Raw genomic sequence first — 23,636 nt, forward strand, 5'->3', positions numbered from 1 at the left:
TGGAACCTGAGGATCAAAGCAGTTTCACATTCAGTTCACAGTCCACACTCATCAAACTCACACAAAGTAGTGCCCAGTGCAGTGGCATAGCCCTGCTGTCACATGCTGATGACTTACTTGCCCTGCCCCATTTGCGCTTCATTAGCAGTGTGAGTGTTCACACCCTTCACTGCGAGGATGATGGTGGGTGCTAATGAACATAACCCATCTGTGTGGCTCTGGCAATTTCCATTTCCTCCTAAATGCAGTGATCAGCAGAAAACAAGGGGAGAGTCACTCTCTGGAGACATCTGAGAACCAGAAAGCAAACAAGACCTGAATCCACTTGTTCAGTGGCTCTGAAGGGATCAGAGCCTTCCTGAATCAGCTTGAATATTCTTCCTAAGTGTCTGGACACTTATCACCCCCCACACAGCCCCACTTACTCAAAATCATTCAAACTGGGCTTGTTTTTGACAAGGCAGATGGTATGGCTTGTAGGCTGCAGAAATACAATTAAGGTTTACAGATTGGCTCCGTGGACTGAATGGGTAATTATCTATTTTCTTTCCATTAAGTCTTAAAAACTCATCCAGATTCTACATCCCTCATCCCACTCTTGAGTTTGAACCTCCATATGACAAGAGATGTATCATGAGAGAACAAAAGAGAAGAAATATATTGTCTTCTTTCTCTGGATCACAATAATGGTGAGGGAAAAAATAAAAAAGATAAAATATATCTTCCACTCGCCCAGCTTGCTCAAGCTAGCAGACACTATGAGAGTAGCCAGGACACTGGGAAATGAGCTCACTATATAACTTCTTCAGAGAGGTTTGTCCTAACCAATTCTCTACCGAGTGGTGCTTTTGATTGCACTATAACCTATCCTTCAAGAACTTATGGTCTTAAATATTATTTATCAATGTAGACAATTATCAATGAGTATGTAGAATGATGAAGTGGCTATGAAAAGATTAAAAAAAGCATATTGATTCAATTGATTTTGCATTCAATAACGCTACATTGCAACAATGCATGGGTCACATGCCCTGTATTTCCTTCATGTTTCATTAAGACTTGTATCAAAATAGATTGCAGCCCTTATTTGTGTTCTTATCATGAAAAGGGAAATTGTTATAAATTTGCCAACACAAAATATTAATAGTATCAAAATCCTTTATTGTTGTAGTGTCTCCAGTGTTCAACCCACAGTCTCATCAGTGACATCAGGAAAGGCTGCAGATAAAACTCAGTGGCTGTGCATTTGCCTAGCACAAGTGAGACCCCAGCACCACAAGTAAAGCATAGGGCCTTATGAGTGCCATACTATTGTGATTTATAACATATTTAGCTAAGTATACATGCTATTGTTTTCATCTGGACATGATAGCTGCCTTCCACTAATTTCTCAGCTGGGGTCTCAAAGCTTCCATACCCAGTGTAGCTGCATTTCAGGTACTGATTTTGTACCTCTTTTTTTTATGATTTCTAACTCATTTTAATAAATTTTATGTGTGTCTATGTGTGTATCTCTCTGTCTAATTCTCATGTTCTTTCTTTCCTTCTTTCCATTTTTGTTGTTTCTTTTGTTTTGTTTTATTCTGGTTTGCTTTTTATTTATCTGTTTGTTTTATAAAGAAGGAGGGTAATAAAGGATAGAGCTGGATGGGTGGGGAGGTAAGGAGAAGACGGGAGGAAGACAAGGGAATGGAAACTATGATTAGAATATATTGTATAAAAACTTTATTTTCAATAAAGGTTGTCATATTATGTATTTTGTCACAGAAAGAACATAACCATGAGAGGGTTGTGTAACCCTCCCAGGAGCTAAAGAGAAGTTTCTATCTGGTCTGAGTCATTGATGGCTAGGCTTGGGGACCAAGTCAGACTTTACATGATGGGTAAGCTCCATTCTTTCTGGATATGGCTATAGATAGATAGATAGATAGATAGATAGATAGATAGATAGATAGATAGATAACTATGGTTTTATATATCCTGTTTTCTTCTTTTCTTTGGCTCTGGGCCATAGGCAGCAGCAGTGTTAGATCCAGAGTGGAGAACTGAGACGAAACAAATTATTGTGTGGGCCCTCCTGTCTATTATGCCTATGTTTATTAGAGCCCACCATAACAAAGGCAAATGCAGTATACTGTTACTCAATCATTTACAACCAGAGTGAGACATACGCTTAGGCTAATTTAATATCCAGTAGAAAGCAAGAGAAGTTTGTGTAATTTCCTCAGAGAGTGCTGCCTTTGATTGCACTATAAACTATCAGTTGTTCGTCAAGTTAGTCCAATGCATCAGTACACAGGAAGCCTGGTGAATCTGCAGTTTATATACTATCCCAGTAAAGAGAAAGTTCTTCAAACAATAAGCATCTAGCCAGAGAGCCAAGGAAGCAGCTTTCAGAAAGTCTGTTATGTAGTTGCTTCCTCTCAGTTAAAATATTACCTCTAGGAGGGATCTGGGAGGTTTGTAAGACACAGAATGCTAAAAAAACTTAGTTAGTAGCTCAGAAAGTTGTAAGGTTTTGAAAGTCTCTTCCAAAAGTTTAAAAACAAACAAACAAACAAACAACAAACAAAACTAATGAACCGCTGGGGTGAGGAGGCTGTCTCTGGTGAGGCTGCCTATAGGTTGTACAGGAAGCTTCCAGGATGCGGCTTTCATGAGTGGTCAGCCACGCTGGGTTGGTTTCCTATGTCCCAGCTACCTTGCAAGTAACCTCTCACTTATGTCCTGTAAGTATCCTTACTAACTCAATGGCTTGCCAAGCTAGTCCTGGATGGGAGCTGTTCTCCCGTCTGCCATCAGTGCCCCATCTGGGATAACAGACGTCTGTTCATGTCTTTCCAGGAAAAGTCACACTGCCTAGTCAGAAACAGCCCTGGGAAGCTAGTGTGAATATAAAACGAATCTGTGAAGGGAAGCAATAGCGTAAGATCAGAGGGAGGTGTGGTGTATTTATTACTTTCCTGTATTCCATGACAAAATACCTAATATAACAGCTTTTTATTAAAAATAAAATTTTTTCATTCAATATATTCTGATAACAGTTTCCCCTCCCTCATCTCCTCCCAGATCCTCCCCCACCTCCCCGCCCTACCAACTCCATGCTTTCTTCCTCTATCTCTCTCTCTCCCTCTTTAGAAAACAAATAGATAAATTTTTTAAAAGAATAAAATAAACAATAACAAAAGAAAGTAAAAGCATGAGAAACACAAAGAGAGATATACAAATGTGCACACACAAAACCCATTAAAAACAAAAAATTAAAAAGCATAATATGTAGGCAAAAGACATCTAAAAATAGGGAGGAGGAGGAAGATGAGGAGGAGGAGGAGGGGAAGAAGGCCAAACAAAGCATTATGAGACAAAAAAAAAAAATTTCAGTTCATTTTGTGTGGGCCCTCTATTGCTGGGTACAGGGTCTGCCCTTAAATGTGGTTTGTATACCTAGTGAGACTCCACTAGAGAAAACTACTTTTTCCTTTGTGAGAAGTTGACACTTGGAGATAGCTTCCATGTTAGTGATGGGGCTCATGTCTACTTCCCTTCTCTGTGCCAGGACCCCATCTGCATTTGGACCTGTGCAAGCTGGACTTGTGCAGGCCCTGTGCATACAACCACAGCCTCTGTGAGTTCATATGTGTTAGTCCTGTTGTGGCTAGAAGGCCTTGTTTCCTTGATGTTCTTCTTCCACACTGGCTCTTAAATCTTTTTGCCTTCATTTCCACATAGGTCCCTAAGCCCTGAGAGGAAAGGTTTGATTGGAGACATTCCATTTAGAACTGAGTATTCCAGGGTCTCTCACTCTCTGTACATTGTCCAACTATAGGTATCTATATTAGTTCCCATCTCCTATGGGATGAAGCTTCTTTGATGGTTTCTTCTTTGAGAAACATATCATATTTGTACAGAAAAGCCTTCAGAAGGCTGGGGCTGCAGTGAGTAGAGGCGGGTAGAAGGGAGATGTGCTGAAGGAGAAGACGGAGTCTTGAAGATGAGTTTTCAACATAGCATATCATCATGGTCAAATATATCAAACATGATTAGCTGTCAAAAGTCCTCAATTATCTCTCATTTAAAGGTTCAAAAATAGCTCTGTGAAACACAACAGGGTTCATGTATAAGTTAGGCCCATCCTCCCAACCAACTAGTAACATCTCTTGACAGGTAGCTGTGGTTCAAGGGTCAATGTGTTTATGCTCTACCCAGGCTGCAGGCTATTTAAAAGTTATCTTGAAGCACTCCTTTGTTATCTAACTCTAGGCTTTACAATAAAAAGAAGCAGAGAGAGAAAACAAATGTGGAGTCTTCCCTGAATCACAGTGGAATCCTAGCCAAAGTTCTGCAGAGGTGCTGTGAGTCTTTGATATTTGGGGGGTGGCCATCACAAAAGTCCATAAGCTCATCTTATCTACAGATGAATCATCATCAATATCAAATCCAACTCTGCAAAATTACCTCTTCAGGTAATTCTGAACATACCAAGATCCCACATATCCTCTAGTAACTTACTGTCTAAGGCTGTTACAAGAATAGACATGGCCTCTACTTTTGCCTTTGGGATTCTTTATTTTATGGCTCCAACCCAAAGACTTTTACCCTTCACTGGTAATACTGACTCTAGAGAACCTGAAAAAATCTACAGAGACAGAGAGAACTTGCTTCAATAGGTATCATGCCTCTACATGTCCACACTTGTTTTAAAGTTCTCTGGGAAAATATAATGTACAGCCATGATGAAAACTGTCACAATAGTCCCATGAGTCTGTCCCTGTCTTTAAGATACTTTGGAAGAGTAAACTTGGAGCTCCAGATTGTCATTCAGGCACCTTTTTCAACATCCAAAATGAAGCTAGATCTAGTCTTAGATGTTTTAATCATGTGTGGTCCTTATGGTCTCTGATAGAACATACATTTTATTCATTTGTAGCAGTGAGTTTTGGCTATACCACTTTATGTTCCCAGAGGATTGCACATATGCACCAGCCCAGGAGCTATCTTTGGATCCTCAAATGAAAGACGCACACACACAGACACACACACACACAGACACACACACACACACATTAACTTATTTTTAAAATGCCTTGACTAACTCAAAGGCTGGACACTCGTAAACCTTCCCTTACTACCCTAATCTCAATTGAGGAAGTAGCCAGTGGCTACTTACCCAAAATCTCACATGGCTGGTTGACTTTATCTCTTGTTGCTCCAAGCCCACACAACTCTTAAGGGTCCCGTCCCATCTCCCTTTGCCCCAAAATTGGCTACTGACATCTTTATTGATTGATTGATCAAAAACCAATTGGGGACAAGGACCTTTAGCATTTGGACATGTAGATTCCTGATTGAATCAAATCATTAGAACTACTCTCCTACACATATGTAATTCTCTTTATCTATTTCTTGCCCCTGTACTATCTGCACTACCATCTTGCTCTCCAAGTTATAAGATTCTGGCCCAAACTAACCAGCACTCTTAATCTTACTGGGAAAAATTAAAACAGTTGAAGTGAGTTTTTAAGAAAGTAAACTTTAAAAAAGTAAAATGTATAAAATGGAATCAGGAACCTGGTAGAGCTGTGTTGATGAAGGCAGATGGGCCATAATGTTAGCACTCATAGTCATGAAACAGAGCACCCCTTCCACCTCCACAAACTCTTTCTCTAAGGCAGTGGTTCTCAACCTGTGGATCATGACACCTTTCAAACAACCCATTCACAGGAGTCACCTAAGGTCATTGGAAAACACAGATATTTACATTATGGTTCATAACAGTAGCAAAATTAGTTATGAAATAGCAACAAGCATAATTTTATGGCTGGTGCTCACTATAACATGAGACTCTGTATTAGACAGTTGCAGCATTAAGAAGGTTGACAAGCACTGCTCTAAGAAATCAGGTGTTCTATCTAACCATGTGGCCTTCTTATTATAGCACACCCTCTGTTAGGTAGAAAGCATTGTGTCTCTCACAAATTGTGCTGTATGTAACCCAGTCTTCCCCTGCTTGTGTTAGGTGAAGGAACCATTGTCACAGAAAATACTATGATCTCAGAACTTCCCTCCTTCTTGCAGGTGTGCTTAAACAGGACAGCTCTGAAAGTAGCCCAACACATCTATAAACCACAACACAATGTCACCATGTCAAATGGTTGGATGTCTCTGGGCTGCTGTGGTCCCATGGACAGCAGGGCTAGCTTGCATGTGACTGTCCTCACAGACACCTTGTTGCTGCTTACTCTCTGCCTTGTTTTAATTAGCAATCCAACAGGAAACAGTCTATTGACTGCTGCCTGTCAAAATCCATAGAGAGTCATTTTAGCACATCAGAATTCCACTTAAAAGTGTGATGATTTCTCCCTGAGTTTTGCCAATGTGTGCCTGTAACCTCCTCTTGGCATGCTCCACTCTGAACATCCTCACTGAGTTGATTCCTATTATCACATGTAATTAGAGAATAAAACTATAAAGTAATATTTAACATGTCTTGTTTAGCAAATCCCTGTAATAAATTGCCCCATTGTTCCAGAGCCTGTCAAATCACATCCCTACAAACAGAAAAAAGAAGCATGCTGTAAATGAATGTTTAACTTCTGAGTCCCAAGGGTTACCACTAATCCAAGCCTTAAAGAAGCCTATGCATCTCTTGGAACTGGCATTAAGCTAGATTCTCGCTGTGTTTGCTTTTGTTTGGCAAATGGCACCTAACCTGAGTAAAACATTTTGTGTTAATCACTTTGGGCTTCTACTGTCTGTGTTGGTCAGCTTTCCATCTCATAATGAAATAGCAAAGATAGTTAATAACTTTATTGTTGTTGTTGTTGCTGTTGTTGTTGTTGTTGTTGTTGTTGTTGCTTTGGCTCAGAATTGGAGATTCTTCCCCAAGATCCTATGATCACTTGCTTTGGACCTCTAGTGGATGTGCTATGTGACACTGACTAGGAATATGTATGGGAGCCAGCTACTTACTTGATAGACAAGAACCAAAGCAGAAAGAAAATAATGGCCCTAGTATTCAAGAGTTGGAAATCCAGGACATACAGGCCACCAATGAGTCCTAAAAGAGAATTTTCAGACAGGTCAAGGAGCTGGGGAGATGGATCAGTAGATAAAAGCACTTGTTGTTCAAGCGTGAGAGCTTGAGTTTAAATCTCTAGCAACCACTTAAAAAGCCTGGAGTGGCCACAAACCTACATCCACCCCCAATGCTGTGTGGTGAAGAGAGCATGGGAGAGTGAGAGGTGGGCGGGCTGTAATGGTTGTATCAAATCCAAGCCTTTACGCCTTAACACGTGTGTACAAAAGGAGTGTGGTTTCGCTGATTAAATAAAGACAGACTAAAGCAGGGTGGGAGAGGGAACAATTGTCTTGGTTTCTTTGTCTGCTACTGAGATAAAATATTCAAGTAAAAATCAACAAAGAGAGAGGAAGGATTTATTCTGGGTCACAGTTAGTTCTGCTCAGCTTCCTCAGTCCCCTTTTACAGTTCATCTGGACAGTACAGGAAAGGGTACCAGCCACAGTGTAGGGTCTTCCCATCACAATTAACACAACCAAGAGAATCCTCCAGAGGCTCTTCTCTAAGGTGATTCCAGAGTCTGCCAAATTGACAATCAACATTAACTGTCATACTATTACATAGACACTTAGCTCAATTCTTAATTATTATGGTCAAATTCTTAGTTATTATGGTTATTTTTAAACTGAGTAACTATAGCATAGCACTAGATACAGTGGGTGTATTTTTATACATATAGCTTATAAGTAGTATTTGCTTCTGACACAAAATTCTGGCTTTCCTGTGCCCTACATTCATAGCTCATACTCCGGATAAAAGGATGTAATTGAGGCTTTGCTCACAGTGAAAGGGAACATGATTTGGAACAGGCTGTTCAGAGAGAAGAGAGTTATTTGCTTTGCCCAGAATGTGGGCTTCTGGATGGTTAGAGAAATACACACGTTTCTATAAAAACTCCACTGGCGACTGAGGCCATCCTGAGTTCCCACTAAGTCCATGCTTGGTATTATATTTAAAATGCTCCTTAACTAGAAGCAAAATGCAGTGCTGTGTTGTACATACTAAAACAAACTATTTATCCCTGCAAAATAAGGAAAGTCTCACACATTATTGTCAACCAAACATTCAGATGTGTTCCCCAGCAGAAGATAGAAGCAACATTATTCATGCTGTTTCAAACTAAGCCAAGCCATCGATTGGTCTGCCTCTCAGACTGCTGATCCCCTTCCAAAGATGCATTAGGACTCATTACCAGAAACAGGGAGGATTTGTTGAAATTGTTTTACTACAAATCTTCAGAAAGAAAAAAAAGTAAAAAGAACTGAGGCCTACATCAAATATGAAATAAGATCAGAAGACCTCCTAAGGGTACTTCTGTAAAGTGGTGCTTGTAATTACTTGTGCTTAATATGTCCCTTTAAATGCTTTAATGAAATGGCTGAAAGAGTTGAAGAAACATCGTGTGTTTGTAAGAGCCAGATAATCCTGGGTGGACATTCCTGCTCTGCCACCTATTGACTTTGTGTCCCTGGGCGTCCTCATCCATAGCATGAGAAACAATCATCAACTTGCCTGGTGAGACCATTGAGAAAATTAAACAGGATGATGCATACAGCAGTGTAATGTAATGTTCACTAAGGCCTAGAAGGCATGGACTGTGTCTCCTTGCTCATCCTGTACACAGCATTGGGAAATGTTTGTTAGACGTTTTCACGGCTATGTGGCATCCCGTGGTTAGTTTGGTTAACCATGTATCTGCACATCTCCAGGTGTTTGGTGTTGCTTTCTAATTGTCAGTCCATGCTGTTTACTTTGGAGTAACAAGTATAGAGTGGGAGGAGAGAGGGACCTTGAAATCTGAACACCACGAAATCTTTAGACAGCACGAAGCTGGAGGATCTGGGTTTACTCATCCTCTAACCTCAAGAAGAGTCACAGTGTAGAAATGAAACAGATCTTTGTTTCAAATTCTTTATAACAGCTCAAAAGAGGCTGAAGCTTGGAGATCCAAAGTAATAGGTAAAATGTGAGCATTTAGCTCTTAATTCCTATCCAGACTGGGTTTTTTTTTTTTTTTTGCTAGACCAGTATTCATTTGTGGGGTGGGAGGGGGGCAGGTGTGCGTGTGTGTGTATGTGTGTGTGTATGTGTGTGTATGTGTATGTATGTGTGTGCATGTGTATGTGTGCGTGCGTGTGTGTGTCTGTGTGTGTGTGTGCATGTGTGTTTGTTTCTGTGTGTGTGTCTGTATGTGTGTGTGTGTGATGGTATGTGGGGTAGTGTGTGGGGTGGGTGGTGTATTCCTCATAAAGAGCATCTCTTACCAGGAGAGATTTCAAACTTCATTCCATAATTTCAAATCAACAACACCTGAGTTCAGCAAACTGGAAGAATGTGATTTATATGGAGACAGATATAAATCTATTAGCCTAAGCAAGCAAACAACAAAACAAAACAAACAAACATAAATACAATTTACTTGTAACAGAAAGAGATGCCATGAAGTCAAGTCTCAGGGTTTGGGGGGGGGGGGCGGAAGAAAAACAGAAAACAAACAAAAATAAAACAAACAAACAAAAAATAAAACATTCAAAGAAATCCATGCTTACCTAATTTTCTAGCCTAGGACATAAGGTGAAGAATATGGGCCATGAATGGCAGCCAGAACCATGGTCCTTCCTGATGAAGCCATACACAGTAGTAAACAGAGAGAGACAGACCTATGAGGCCATTCTATATAAACCCCTCACTGCAGTGAGAACATCCCCCCGCCCCCCCCCGCGCCCCCCAAGAATCTAACTCAGCTCTTGTGAGTAACAGTGTTAAAGGCCTGGCTTCTGCTCTAGAACATTTCCTAACATCAGTTTTCTCCATCTCTGAGGATGGTAGCAGCTCTGTCTTCTTCTGTACATAACCACTGTTTGCTGGGATGTGGGAGCTTTTTACAGTAATGGGTGCCAGAACAGAAGCTCCAATGACTTTCTGAAGTTTTTACATATTCTCACTCTAGAGAATTATGTACCATGCTCAGAGTCAGTGTTCTTATTGAGCAGAAATTCTGATTTAATCATGCTGGCCTAACTCAGGATCAATATGTCTGGGAAATGGAAGATCCTGGTCACATGATCTATGTCTATGAGGAGTCCCAAGGTTTCTTGGGAAGAATTGCAAGGGAGGCCAGAGTGGCCAGATTGAAAACCAGAGATGGCTTAGCGGTTAAGAGCACTGGACGCTCCAGAGTACTCAGGTTCAATTCCCAGCACCCACATGGAACCTCGTAACTGTCTGTAACTCTAGTACAAAGGGACTCAAAACCCATGTATACAGGCAAAACACCAATTCACATGAAATAAAATTAAAAGACAAACAAAAACAGCATTAATGTTAGGCATGAACATTGGGCTCAGCATGGTAACCTCACAAACAAGGATTAGGAAAATGAGCCTTGAGCCCCAATCAGGATTTGCTGCAAGTTACCCAAGCAAGGCTTGTGATTGTAGACTTAGGTGAGACAGCTGAACACCAGGAAAGTCAGAGATAAAGGCTATCCCATGTCCTAAGGAGCCAGCTCATACTGCTGAGCATGCAGTTCTACAGACAGCTTCTGCAAGAGCCGTGAGCTGTGCCAGCAGGGACTGTCCAGGCTCTGATTCTCAACATTAGCACAGAGCTCCAGGGCCAGCACATCTTTGCCAGGCCCACAAGGACTGTCAGCACCTAGATCTCCACAGAGGAAGAAAGTAGCAAGTATTGTCTGTCAGAAGAAGATGTGCAAGGCTCTGCCTGGGACTGAAGCAGTTACTTGGGAGTATAGCTTTGCTATTTTGTGGTTCTTCTTTTCCCATCCTTTATTCCTCTCCCCCTCCCCAAGAGAAAGAAGAAAAGTGGAGAGAGATCCTTGAATCTTATTTTTTCTCTTTGTTTCTTTTTTAAGCATGAGCAACCAACCCCCCTGAACAACCAACAACTAATCCTGCCTCTCCAGGCCCTCGCATGTATAAACCTCCAAAAAGTTTCCAGAATCCCAAGCATCGCACAGTCGCAGAAACTATCTGCAGGTGGCAAAACCTCTGCTGGAGCATGAGATAGATCCTAGTCAGCAAGCCACCCCATATGGGCACTCCTGGGATTAAAATGAAAACATATTCTTATAAGATTTCTGTGTTTTTTTAAAGAAACCAAAATTCCAGAGTTCTCACTACAGGGGAGACTTGAGGAGGTCTCTGGAAAGACACAGCCAGAGAAAGCTGATATGGTGAGACTGCGGTTCTTATTTTAACTTCAGGACAGTGTTCGAAGATGGTAGCATCATCCTCCTGTCTTGCGTGGAGCAGATCCACTGAAAGCTGGAGAAGGTGCCTCAGGACCAGGCACCTCCTCTTTGTGTCTGCACATAGCCCACATTCCCTCCTGGCTGCATTGTGTCTGTATGATGTAGAAGCATGACTAAGCTGATTTGTATTCCGCCAGCCAAGGGAAAATATAATTAACACAGCAGCACAAGGCTCTGCAAAGCCCATGGGAAAATCCCAGAAGGAAAGGACTCCCACTGTGCAGTTGGATGGCAAAGGGCTGAAAAAGCTACTCTGCTCTAATCCCACATGGTCTCAGCTAAAGCCTACAATCAACAAAGGGAAATAGCATGAACCTTTGCCTATCAGGCATTAAGCAGAACCTGCCACTCTTAGAATTGAGTGTGGGAAACCTGGCAGACCTCAGTGAGAGTTTCCTGCCTTCCTGCAGCCCTAGTCTGCCAATTATGATTCACACCTTTATGCTGGGTAACAGATCAACTGACACAGCAACTCTGATACACCTTCCAGCAGAGACAAGAGACCTCCCAGACTCTAGGAAGTAGCAAAACTAACTACAGTTATATGTGTACTGAGCTTATAGTTAAGTGTCAAGAGGCCGAAGAGAGGAACTGGGAGGTCGGGGGACTGGCTTCTGCCTGTGACCCAGCTAGTTACCTTTTTCACAAAGCAAGCAGAGAAAGCTACCCGCTGATGCATTTAATTAGCCCGTTCTTTCCCTCTGGTAACTCTCCTTTTCCCAGTGAGAAACTGTTTGCTAAGCGGTCTAGATTTTTATTGGCTTAACTTTTAGCCTCTTCTGAAACTTTCAATGTTTTCTTTTTTTTAATTTTATTTTATTTTCATGACTTTAACAAATTAATGTTCAGCTTCTCCTAACTTGAAACTATCTTTTGTGCATCTGATGAAATAAAAGACTTGGGCAGCTGCTTGCTTACCACCAACCCCTCTTCTGCCCAGGCGTTGATGTCTGTCCTCCCACACTAATGGGTATATGGGCATCACTACCACCTGGTTTAAATATCTACCTTTTATTATAAGACTAGATTTTCCTGGTCATCCATTTTTCAGAAATATAAAGAATATCAGTGTCAATTTCAATCCAGAGTCAGAACTGTCTCTGCTTTTATCTTGTGTTACAGATCTGAGATTAGAGGTCAGTAAATATAAACGTAATTCTATGGAGGATAATAGCTTAACATCAGCCTTTAATAGAGTGGTGATGTTAATGAAACAATATGATGCAGTTAAATCGGTTTCATACGCAGGAACAAAAAGAGTTGAAAACTCCAAATGGTAACAGAAGTCTTGCAAGAGGGCAGAGACTGGCTGCCCTCTAATTAATAAGTGGTAGGGATAGCTTCTTTTTTAAAGTAAAAGGTGCAAAACTTATATACTCTAAGGAGAAACTAGAGTATCATGACTTTTTAAATTAATAAACCATCAGTGACTTTTTAGAAAAGTTACCCAAAGGGAAATCATCATGTACTATTGAGTCTACATCACGCTTCCTGTTAGGTACTGTCTTAGTCAGGGTTTCTATTCCTGCACAAACATCATGACCAAGAAGCAATTGGGGAGGAAACGGTTTATTCAGCTTACACTTCCATACTGCTGTTCATCACCAAAGGAAATCAGGACTGGAACTCAAGCAGGTCAGGAAGCAGGAGCTGATGCAGAGACCATGGAGGGATGTTCTTTACTGGCTTGCTTCCCCTGGCTTGCTCAGCCTGCTCTCTTATAGAACCCAAGACTACCAGCCCAGAGATGGTCCCACCCACAATGGGCCCTTCCCCCTTGATCACTAATTGAGAAAATGCCTTACAGCTGGATCTCATGGAGGCATTTCCTCAACTGAAGCTCCTTTCTCTGTGATAACTCCAGCTGTGTCAAGTTAACACAAAACTAGCCGGTACAAGTACTGAGAAAGAAAAGATAAAGCAGGGGCTATAACTCAGTTGATAAAGTGCTTGCTTACTGTGTATGAAATGCTAAGTTTGACACCCAGCACCCTTTGTATGCCTGTAAGCCCAGCACTTGAGAGGTAAAGGACAGGAAGTTCAGAAGTTCAGGATCACCCTCTAGTATACAGCAAGTTGGAGACAAGCCTAGGCTACATAACATCATACCTCAAGGAAAAAAAGTAAAGAAAGATGGAAAGGAGAGAAGAAGCAAGAAAATAAGAGTCAGAACTAAGCATATTCTAATGCAAGTTTCAATTCATTTAAAGAAGCCCAAAGATAAGAAACTTTGGGCAAGTTTTCTATGCCCTAGTTTGGTGCTATCATTAAAGGCTTTATTGTCACAGATGCTGTATGCAAAACAGTTCCATTCATGTCCCTGAGGAACGCTTAAACATTATTGGCTTGACCATAAAATTCCATCATTCCATTAGGAAATCAATCTTTCCTATGTTTCCAAATGTAAAATGCTCAGGTTTGTCATTAACCTGACAAGAGAAACCTACAAGGTTTACCCTTGCTCATCCTTTGCTGACACATTTGCTGTATTTGTTAACTGTGACACTCTGGGCCAATTGTTTGACTTCTCTGGGTACAAGGGATGCCCCAAGAAGAAAGAATAGCAATCTCTCTCCCACAATGGCTGTAAGAGTCAAATGAAGTAGACACTGTGTGAGTGTCTAGCGGAGTATTTCTCATTCATCCACTCAAGAAACGCTGACTGCTTGGATGTGATACCCAGGCATTAGGTACAAGAGAGATCCAGTAAATAACACAGAAGTCCCTTTGACATTTCCCCTCAGGAGCCACTAGGCCCATCTAGGTTCCTTCCTGATAGACACTCTCCCTCTACTCTAACCCTTGAAGTCTAAAGAGTTTGACCGCAGCCCCTGGGAAAGCCTTTGCCACACATATCTAAGTGGCTTCCTTTTACCCTGAGCACCTGCCAGTCTCCAGAGCATCAGGCCACTTCCCTCTGCACCTATAGAATTCTTCTATCCTAGGAAACTGTGTGTGGCTCTAGGTTTGGTAGTCCCCAAAGCCACACCTCCAGAACTGGCCTTGAGAAGCTATAGATCTGTGGTTCCCAACCTTCCTAAAGCCAAGGCCCTTTAATACATTTTCTCATATTGTGATGACCCTAACCATAAAAATTATTTTTTGCTATTACATGACTGTATTGATATTTACTGCTATGAATCATACTGTAAATATCTGTGTTTACCAATAATCTTAGGATACTCCTGTGAAAGGGTCATTTGACCCCCCAAAGGGGTCACAACCCATGGGTTGAGAACAGCTGCTGTAGATACTATGAGAGAATAGATTCTCTAGTCCAGCCCTGGACATATTGGACATTGAATGAAGAGAGACTTGGCAGACTGGAGAGATGGCTCAGTGGTTAAGAGCACGTATGTTCCTGCAGAAGAACCTAGTTCAGCTCCTTGTAGACATTCTGGTCCTTTCACAGCTGCCTATAACTCTACCTCCAGGAAATCTGATACCCTCTTCTGAAGTCTTTGGGCACAGTACACATACATACACAGAGACACACAAGGAGCTTAAACCATTTTTCAAAGACCTTTATGAGGAATGCTGGCATTTGCTCCTTTCTGCAACCATTTCTGTTTGGTTTATTCTTCTTACATCAGCAGGTGTGTCACTCTGCTGCTCTGTCCAAGATCTACATACACTTCTTTTTCTGCTTCTCCATCTCCCTAAGCTCTTCTGTTGATCTTGCTTATCTCCTGCATGGAAATACCTCTTGCTATGTGGAAACTGAACTAGGTGTGGGCTTAGTGTATTGCTAGACCACTCTTGGCCCCATACCTTGAAGTCTGTGCTGAACATTGGCCTTCCCCACCCATATGTTCTCATGACTTTCTAGGCTCGTGCCTATGGTTTCCTGATGGGAAACAAGCTATATTCATGCTGTTTGTAGAACATTCTAAGGTGATGGAAAAAGGAACAACTGGTTTCAGGGACAAAAAGTTCTTAAACATGATGAATCTCATTGTTAGTATGCTTTATCATAGCTTTTAATTTGATAGGCTAAAAACACCTTTTGTAATGCAATTTTACTGAATTTTGAAAAATCTATATATTCAGGCAGCCACTAGTCTAATCAATATAAAGAATAATACAAAAAAAAAGTTTCCCTTGTAACTTTGCAATCAACCCCTGTCCTCGCCAGTTCCTTTGGTACCCTGAGAGACACTGACCTTGTAGGCTGGACTTTTTCAAAGTATTATACATAGCATATCATAGCCTAGCCTGAACATTGTCTTTACAGTACTTGTGTGTTTGAACAGCTGCTATGACAGGCTGAGTTGCTTCTCATTGTGAGAGTGTCTAGCATTTGCAATCTTATTTAAACTGTATTACTTTGTGGGTCCTAATCCTTACAGCAGTGCGTGGCAGTGACTACAGAATCCCCATGAAGCCAGCACTGTCCTTCCTTTAAGAAAGACAGAAGGGCAGGGTTCTTGGTGAAAGGCTCACCATAGCTAAAACTTTCCCCCACCCGCCCTCTACATCACCCACTGCCCTTTCCAAACTCTGATGTTTCCCCAATAATGCAGTAGATACAGGAGACATAGCCCCTGCTGCTGTACCAGAGGAAGGCAACAGACTAGCAGTGAGTAGATAGAGACAGGCAGATTTCTCTGTGAGTTTGGTGCCAGTCTGATCTACATAGTGAGTTCCAGGACATCCAGAGCTACATAGTGAGATCCTGTCTCAAAATAAATTTAAAATTTAAATTAAATAAACAAGACCTGGCTTTATAGGATACCAAAATATTTTAATGCTCCTCCAAAACACCCCTGCTCTAAGAATGAGAGAACCTAGAGCTCACCCTAAGTTCAAGAGTAGCAAACACTGTGTTTTCTTCCCCCACTCAGGAGCATCCCATGGTGCAGTTTCTGCATGTCATTTTCTGCCTATAGAATCAGCAGAGCCTCCCTTTCCCTGCTGAGCCCACTATTAATGCCACCCTCAGCAAGACTAGAACTTTATCTCCATAGAAGTGAAAGCTGAACTGAGTACCAAGTTTCTCCCCTAAAGCCCAGGTCCTGCAAGTCCTACTTAAAGCACTGCAGAATCAGAGGCATATATGAAAACAGGTGGTCAAACACCAGAAGAGCCACACTCGCTACTGTGCTATGTGCATCACTAGTGTGTGGAAGCAGTAGGTAATGTTATATTCAAAATACAATCATTTTACACAACTCCAGTCCATGTATTAGGCGTCTCCTTGGGTACTTCATTGTGGCTGCAGCTCCTCTGTCAGATCTGCTGCCAATAATCCAGGAATCCACTCCATGTTTTCTACCCTCCCTTCACCTGCTTTTCAGTAGCTCAGAGTTTGATCTCACCAGTGGTGGGAGCAGCAGGCAGAAATTCCAGCATCTGGCGACAAAGGACTGTACTAGGGGCGGCTGAAGCATTTCTGGCCAGTGGGAAATCCACCTGCATCCCAAGGCAAGGGCACACCTGAGCAAGCTGAAAGAAAGAGGCAAGTATGGCCAACTGGTGGGCTCCCATTTGGACACTGAGTGAGTGTCTGGGTCCATGCAATAAATAGTGTTCTCCTGAAGTCCAGGCAAAGAGGACCTCAGTGACAGTGATAGTGTGATTGGGTCTCAACCTCTCTGTAAAGCAATGCTTTTACTTAAGGGATATCTGACTGTAGATAGGATGATCTCGGCAAGGTCCATGTCTTTGGAGAGCAGAAATGCCACAAGACAGTGTCACTTAGAATGTCTGGGTTTGCATTGGCAGCACCAGTAGTTCTATGCCAAGGGAAAATGTGCTGAGTACTGCTTCATTCATTGCCAAGGGTATGCATGTGTATGTGTGCACGCACGGGTGAATGCTGAGGGCTACACGGTGCAAGTTGCTCAATGTCTTAGGATTTTGATCATATTCGTTTAAAGCAAAGGGCTTTCCTTTTAACTTATAACAAATTAATTTGTTGTAATAAGGATTCTAATAATTAATAATAGCAAGTTCTTTCTATAAGCTTAGAAACATACCCATCCATACACATCCCAAACTGTAAAGTATCACCAGAAGGATGCGTGCTTTCACAGTCCTGCAAAATACAATATGCCCTAAGTAAGACCACAGAATTAATTAATACCTTGAAGAAATAGAAAGCATGTAGGTTGCTCTGATTGTTATCTTAAGTTTAAGTGGTTCTGTTTGTTTTGCCTCTTTCTAAGGGAGCGAACGCAGCAAGGGATTGCCTGTTTGATTCCCCTCCCCCAACTCCCCTTCAAAACTTAGCTTGGTGTTTGGTTGTTCCTGAAGATGGCTTGAATCTTTCACCCTCTTGTTTGCAGAGAACTCTTAGGGTTTGTTTCTCTTCTCCTAGGGACAGCCTCCCCATGGATGGTTGGCAGAACATTGAATTGACTTCCTGAACTGATTTCAGCATTTTCTTTGCATAATAGCTCATCAGCACCGTTGGCACTTTAGAAGTTCACAGTTCTGTACCGGTGTGGTTTCTCCTTCCGAGCGATAGTGATTTACTTCCTTAACATCTGAAAGGAGGCTCTTCTTTTGAAGAAGAGTTAGGAAACCTAGAACTCCTTCAGCTTATTTCCATTGAGCATTCTCCAGGTGGTATGACAGGGTCAGCCTATGTCCAGTGGGAGGACAGTAAGTGTGATGGCTGCTTCTGTACACCCAGCTTTGTTCTTTGCAGAACCAGAGAGAAGTAAAATCTGCCATAGGGGGAATCCTGGTGCTCCTCTGGTACCATAAAGTTCACGTCATAAATTCTTAGGAATTAGTCTGCCGGGCTAGGGTGACTTTTTAACCCAAAGTTACTGCTGACACATCCCTCGATCCTACCCAGAAGAAACTATCAGGTGGAAGAGCAAGGTAGTAAAGAACACAGACAGAGCTTGGAGAAAACTACCTGTTCCTCTGCCCTTTCTGACTCTGCCCTGGTAGCGTCCCCATCCAAATGACACCTGCTCAATGAAATAAATGTTCAAGTGGCAAGTTCACCACCTTAACCTGCTCAGGTGGGGGTTCTTTCTTTTAAAGTCAGTATCTAAGCTATGTGACCAAGCCTCAGCTCGTAATAGTATATTTACAACCCTTCCGTGTATAGCTTCTGGCTATTATTTAAATCCTACAGTTACTGAAAATCAGTAAAAGAACTAATAATAGCAGCCATTTCTCAAAGTCGATTGTTTTCTATTGACTTTCCTAACGGTTCTGGCTCTATTGTCCCCAAGAAGTCTCACTACATTTTAAGATTTATCTAATGTCACCCATATCCTACAAATCAGGGAACTAACCACTCCTTCTAAGTGATCCTATCTCAGACTCCTGAAACACAGTCTTTCTATAGTATTCTGGCCTTTACAGTCCCAAGACTTCCAGATTCGAGAGAATTTGACATAAAATATGTGGCCTCGATGTTGCCTCCCTCGTGAAAGGATGTGCTGCAGATGCGGGGGATAATGTTCTCTGTACTGCCAGTGATCACCCTCAGCCCCAGGACTGTACTCTCTGTGTAGTTGAGTCTCTAGGTGATAGAGTGAGTGTAACAAGGAGAGGGCCTTGTTGCTCCAGCAAGGCAGTCTTTTGTTCTGAATGCTTTGAAGTGATGCCTGCCCCATGGGACAGATAGGGAATGGGGGTGGAGTGGGAATAATTGGACCAATGTATAGAAAGAAAACAGTGTTTTATGTCCTAATTTCTTCTCCTTGGCTGGGATGGATCAATGGGATAATTACTTACTTCATAAGCCCGAGGATCTAGGTTCAGATCTCCAGAACCCACATAAAGCCTGACATGGTAGCATGTGTCTACAATCTACAAGATAGGAGTCAGAGACAGGAGCATCTGTAAGCTTGAGGGGCAAATAATGCAGTATATACAGAAGCAAAAGAGAGATCCTGTCTCAAGCAAGGTGGAACTCAAGGACCAATACCTGAGGTTACTCTCTGACCTCTGACATATGTATGAAAACACACACCCCAACGCACACATGTACACATATACTCACATACAAACACACACATATACACATACACACACATACAAACATATAATACATATATGCATACATACATACACACATTATACATATACTTACACAAAGATATAACAAATGTGCTTCCTTTGGAATCCACAAAGTGCCAGGCTATTTTCATAGGAAGATGTGGGTCTCTGTGCAGAGGCTTTTTCAATGGCCCTACACTACTCTGTTGTAGGTTCTCAAGACTAGCCTGAACATTTCAAAGAAAAGCCTGTCTCAAAAACAAAAACCAAAACTATACCAGTTAGTGTTTTCCCATTCTAGTGTACACTAAATATTCTTCCTTGCTAAGGAGTAGTTTTGTAAGCTCAGAAGATTTGCTTTAGAGCCTCCATTGTCATCCAGTTTTCATTCTAAATCGTTACCCATCTATGCAACCACACACATGTAGCTCAATGATGGCATTCCCTGCTGCAAATAATCATAGTCAAAATGCACGTTTAAAGTGTGTGCATTGCAGGCACCCAGGGAGACCAGAAGAGGACCTCAAATCATTTGGAGCCAGAATGACAGGTGTTTGTAAACTGGCCAGTGTGGGTGCTGGGATCAGGACTTGGGTCCTCCCCAATAGAGCAGTAGGTGCTCTTAACCACTGAGCGCTCATCTCTAGGACATTAAAATGCATTTTTATTCTCCTGATTCTGTTTCCATCTTTCACCAACTTGGAAGGGCAGTCATTGGACAAGGACTGAATGAAAGCTCATTCCAGGCCCTCGGAGACACAAGTACTGCAGAGAGCATTGTATGGTGGTATAATCGCAGAAGGGAGATTTTAAATACTTTATGCATTTTTAGAAACAGAAACTATTTCCATTAAAATGATCACCTTGAGTCTCTCCAGGGTAAATCTGCTCAGAGGACACTTGCCTAAGTTTCTTTACAAGGGAAAAAAAATGCCTTGAAATAAGGAACTAGGCTCTGCCTTGTCTCCTGGAAGATTTCAACAAAACAAACTGAGACACAGAGCTGGCAGAGTCATCCTTACTTGAGGACCTGCAGGGACGGACTCTGGCTTGGCTAGCCAGTAGATGTTCCTGAAGGCCTGGCTCTGTAGCACAGCTGTCCACCATTGGGTATCAATTTCCCATGCAGCTCTCTACCAAATGCATTACCCGATAGCTACATGCAGCTCCCTAGGTCCCAGCACACCACCACCTGTTTGTCCATCTGTGCTCAGGCTCTCACTGTGCTCCCACCTCGGCTTCACCTGAGCACTCCCTGCTGCTGTCATACCCCTTCTCTGGCTCTGGTTTTGCTCAGTTTCTGCCCGTGTGTTTCACATATGTTCCAACGCCTAGTTCCCTATCCTCAGTACAGGGATTGGACCATATTTATTTCTGTCCTTTCTCTGTTCCACCTCCATTTCTTCCATTTGCTCCACCCCGAGTATTTCCTACTGCATGGTAGTTGTTCCATTAGTCACTAATTCCTTAATATGATTGCAAAAATCTCTTCCCCTGGATTTAGACAAATCACACATCAGAATGCAAAGGCATTTGTGGATGGCATGAGTGGATAATCTAAGGGAGGCACTGCAAATCTTCAGAAGAGTTGGAAATAGAAATAGAGAGATGCAAACTCCCAGAAATATCTCTTGTAGGGCTGGAGAGGTGGCTTAGCAGTTAAGAACACTTGGTCTTGCAAGGGACCCAGTTCCAATTCCCAGCACCCATGTGATGGTTTACCAACCATCTATAACTCCAGTTCCAGAGAATCCAGTGCCCTCATCTGCCTCCATGGGCACCAGCCATGCATGTGGTACACAGACATACATGTAGGCGAAACACATGTACATATAAAATAAACATTTTATTTTAAAACAATACTTTAAATGGTATCCATTCCGTATAAATTTGGTAAGATTCCAGATTAGTAAGTGGGGAATTGGAAATGTGGGAAGAAACATGTGATTCATACATCCAAAGATGAGTTCCTCAGAATCAAGCCATCCCAAGTGAACTGTGTTGCTCAAAGTGTAGATTCCAAGATCAGTGAGAAGAGAAGACGTGTACCTGGACATTTGTGACTCTACACTAATTTAAATAGTCTGGAGTTGTAGCCTGTGTTCCTGAAGCAGCTCGAAATGGACTGCTGACAACTGGTCAATTGATCAGAATCTAATTATGCCCTGAGGAATGCCCAGAGGGACAGAGGAGTCACAGGACAAACATCACAAACCCTGGTAATATGGGTGGGACAGTCTGCTCCTTGGTTTCAGCAGTGCCTCTGAAACACCTTACCACAATGCTCAATTTCTACTCATTCAACAACCATTTTAAAGGTGCTGTGTGTGTCAGTCATTGTATTGGCTCTTGACCAGTGTAAAGAAAATTCTGAGTTAGTTGATAGTATCAACAAAAGTCAAAACCTGCTTGAAACTCTCTTTGGTAGGACAGGAAGTCAATTGATTAATTCCAGTGCCACACGATCTCTAGGGGTCCATTCCTTTCCTGTTATCACTCTGGTCTGCTCCAAGAACCCTTCTCTGGCCAGCTGTCTTTAACACACCCTGCTGGGTGCTTTTTCTCTTCCCTCATGTTGCTTTCTTTTTCTTTATTGTGCTTTCCTGTGTGCTTATCCATGGAGATTTCATGGGGTGGTCTATTGCCTACCTCATCTCTAGGATACAGTGTGAATGGCCAGTAAGACAAGGCATTTTACAGAGCTGGGTCCCTTGTTCCTCACTCCTGAATAGGTTTATGTGTGACAATTGATGCCCTTCCTGCTAATCACATTTCCAGGTGATGAAGAGTCAGGAAGAGCAAGGCACATGGTAAATAAGGTAATCAGGCTGTACCATTATAGACATGTGAAAGCACTCTGGTGGTTTGGGAATTAGAATTAAATGTAAACTATCATCATTATTTTAGGTAGCTCTAAGTCTGAGCCAAGCCAGTTGAATATAAGCTCATACATTTAGGCTCAAAAAATCAATTATACAAATGGAAGAAGGCCTGAGCACTGGCCACACAGTGTCAGAGTGAGAGGTCAGTAACCCTGGGGCTGCCAGGCTGAACATACTGAGATGACACTGGGCATCCTTGGGACATCATCAATTAGAGGAACCATGCTGTGAGGTGAGCTGGACACCGCCAACCCCGAAAGAGGACAGGGGAGGGTAATGGTAAAGAGCAGCAGCAGGAACTGAGGACCTGAGGACCAGCAGCCTGGGCCAGGGGCCTTAGGAAACTAGGCATAGGGAGAGTAGCTTTTAACTACCTTAAATGCTAAATGCTTCTGTAGAGGGGAGCTTGTGAACATGTTGGGGCCGGGGAGGTGGGGTCAGGGAACACTGTTGGATCTTCAGATGAAGCAGATTTCCATGCTGTGGATAAGGAGAATGATTGGGGCCTGGAGTTGAGACTCAGTAATCCAGGGGTTTGGGGCAAGCCTCAAGCTCATGGGTAGTTAATACAAAGATGTAAAGACAAGCTAGATGGCTGTGGGGCCTGAGAACAAGCGATAAGGAGGCGTCTTGGCTGTGGGAAGGCTGGACCTACCCATCTCTGAAGATCCAGCAGACATTACTTACTGGTCTGCTTTTAAGATCAATGTTTTCATTCCATTCAGATTGATCTACTCCACCTGACAGCTGATTGAAATTGGACTTAGCCTACTTAGCAACCCCTGAGTGAAGTCTGCTGGGGCTTCCGGTCTCTGTGGCTGTTGTTCACTGAGTGATTTCCCCTCCCCTATCCCTCTGTAGTATTTCACCTTTCTCTGTCAGTCTGTCTCTGACTAAGCAGAATGTGACAGCTTTGGGACTCTAAAAGCTCTGGCATTCTGCTACTGCTCTGTATTGTGAATATTCCATGGACTTTATACTGTGGGGCTCACAAATATGATCGGACGTAAGTAGGCTCTACATTCTGGGTGTCCAATGACCACCTCTATCTTCAAAATTGAGAAAGCAATTCAGTACTGCACTTTGTTGTTTGAGATGCCTTCATTCTCATTTCTACATGTAAGAATTGTAGCTTTTCCAGAATACCTAAAAATTCCTTTTCATTTCATTTTTTTTATGTAAAGAAATGTGCAATGTGGTTTAAAAAAATACAAAAACTTGGAGGTTACTTATAGCCCATAAGATTAGCAATTGAGCTATACTTTCATAATCAAAGATTGGCTCCCATGGAATGATTCTCCACTTTCTTTTTCTTTTTAATTCTTCTCGTTATATCTTTTATCATTTAAAACAACCTTTATATTTAAATACATTTTGATCATATTCTTCCCTCCCCAAATCCTTCCTGATCCTCTCCTACCCTACCTACCCAACTTTA

At 42.1% G+C, this 23,636-nt stretch overlaps 1 protein-coding gene across 3 annotated transcripts in view; it reads left to right on the top strand.

Annotated features, from left to right (window-relative positions):
* Nucleotides 1-23,636, top strand: part of LOC110296266 (contactin associated protein like 2) — a 265,695-nt gene that overhangs the window by 191,164 nt on the left and 50,895 nt on the right. The window contains exon 1 of one of the 3 annotated variants that reach the window (XM_029478370.1): nt 16,662-16,809. The exons of the other annotated variants lie outside the window; for them this stretch is intronic. The gene's annotated coding sequence lies outside the window, so the exon portion shown is untranslated. Of the gene's footprint in view, nt 1-16,661; nt 16,810-23,636 lie in introns of those variants that run through there. 3 annotated transcript variants of the gene reach the window in all.

Source organism: Mus caroli, chromosome 6, assembly GCF_900094665.2.
Source record: "Mus caroli chromosome 6, CAROLI_EIJ_v1.1, whole genome shotgun sequence".
Lineage (NCBI taxonomy): Eukaryota > Metazoa > Chordata > Mammalia > Rodentia > Muridae > Mus > Mus caroli.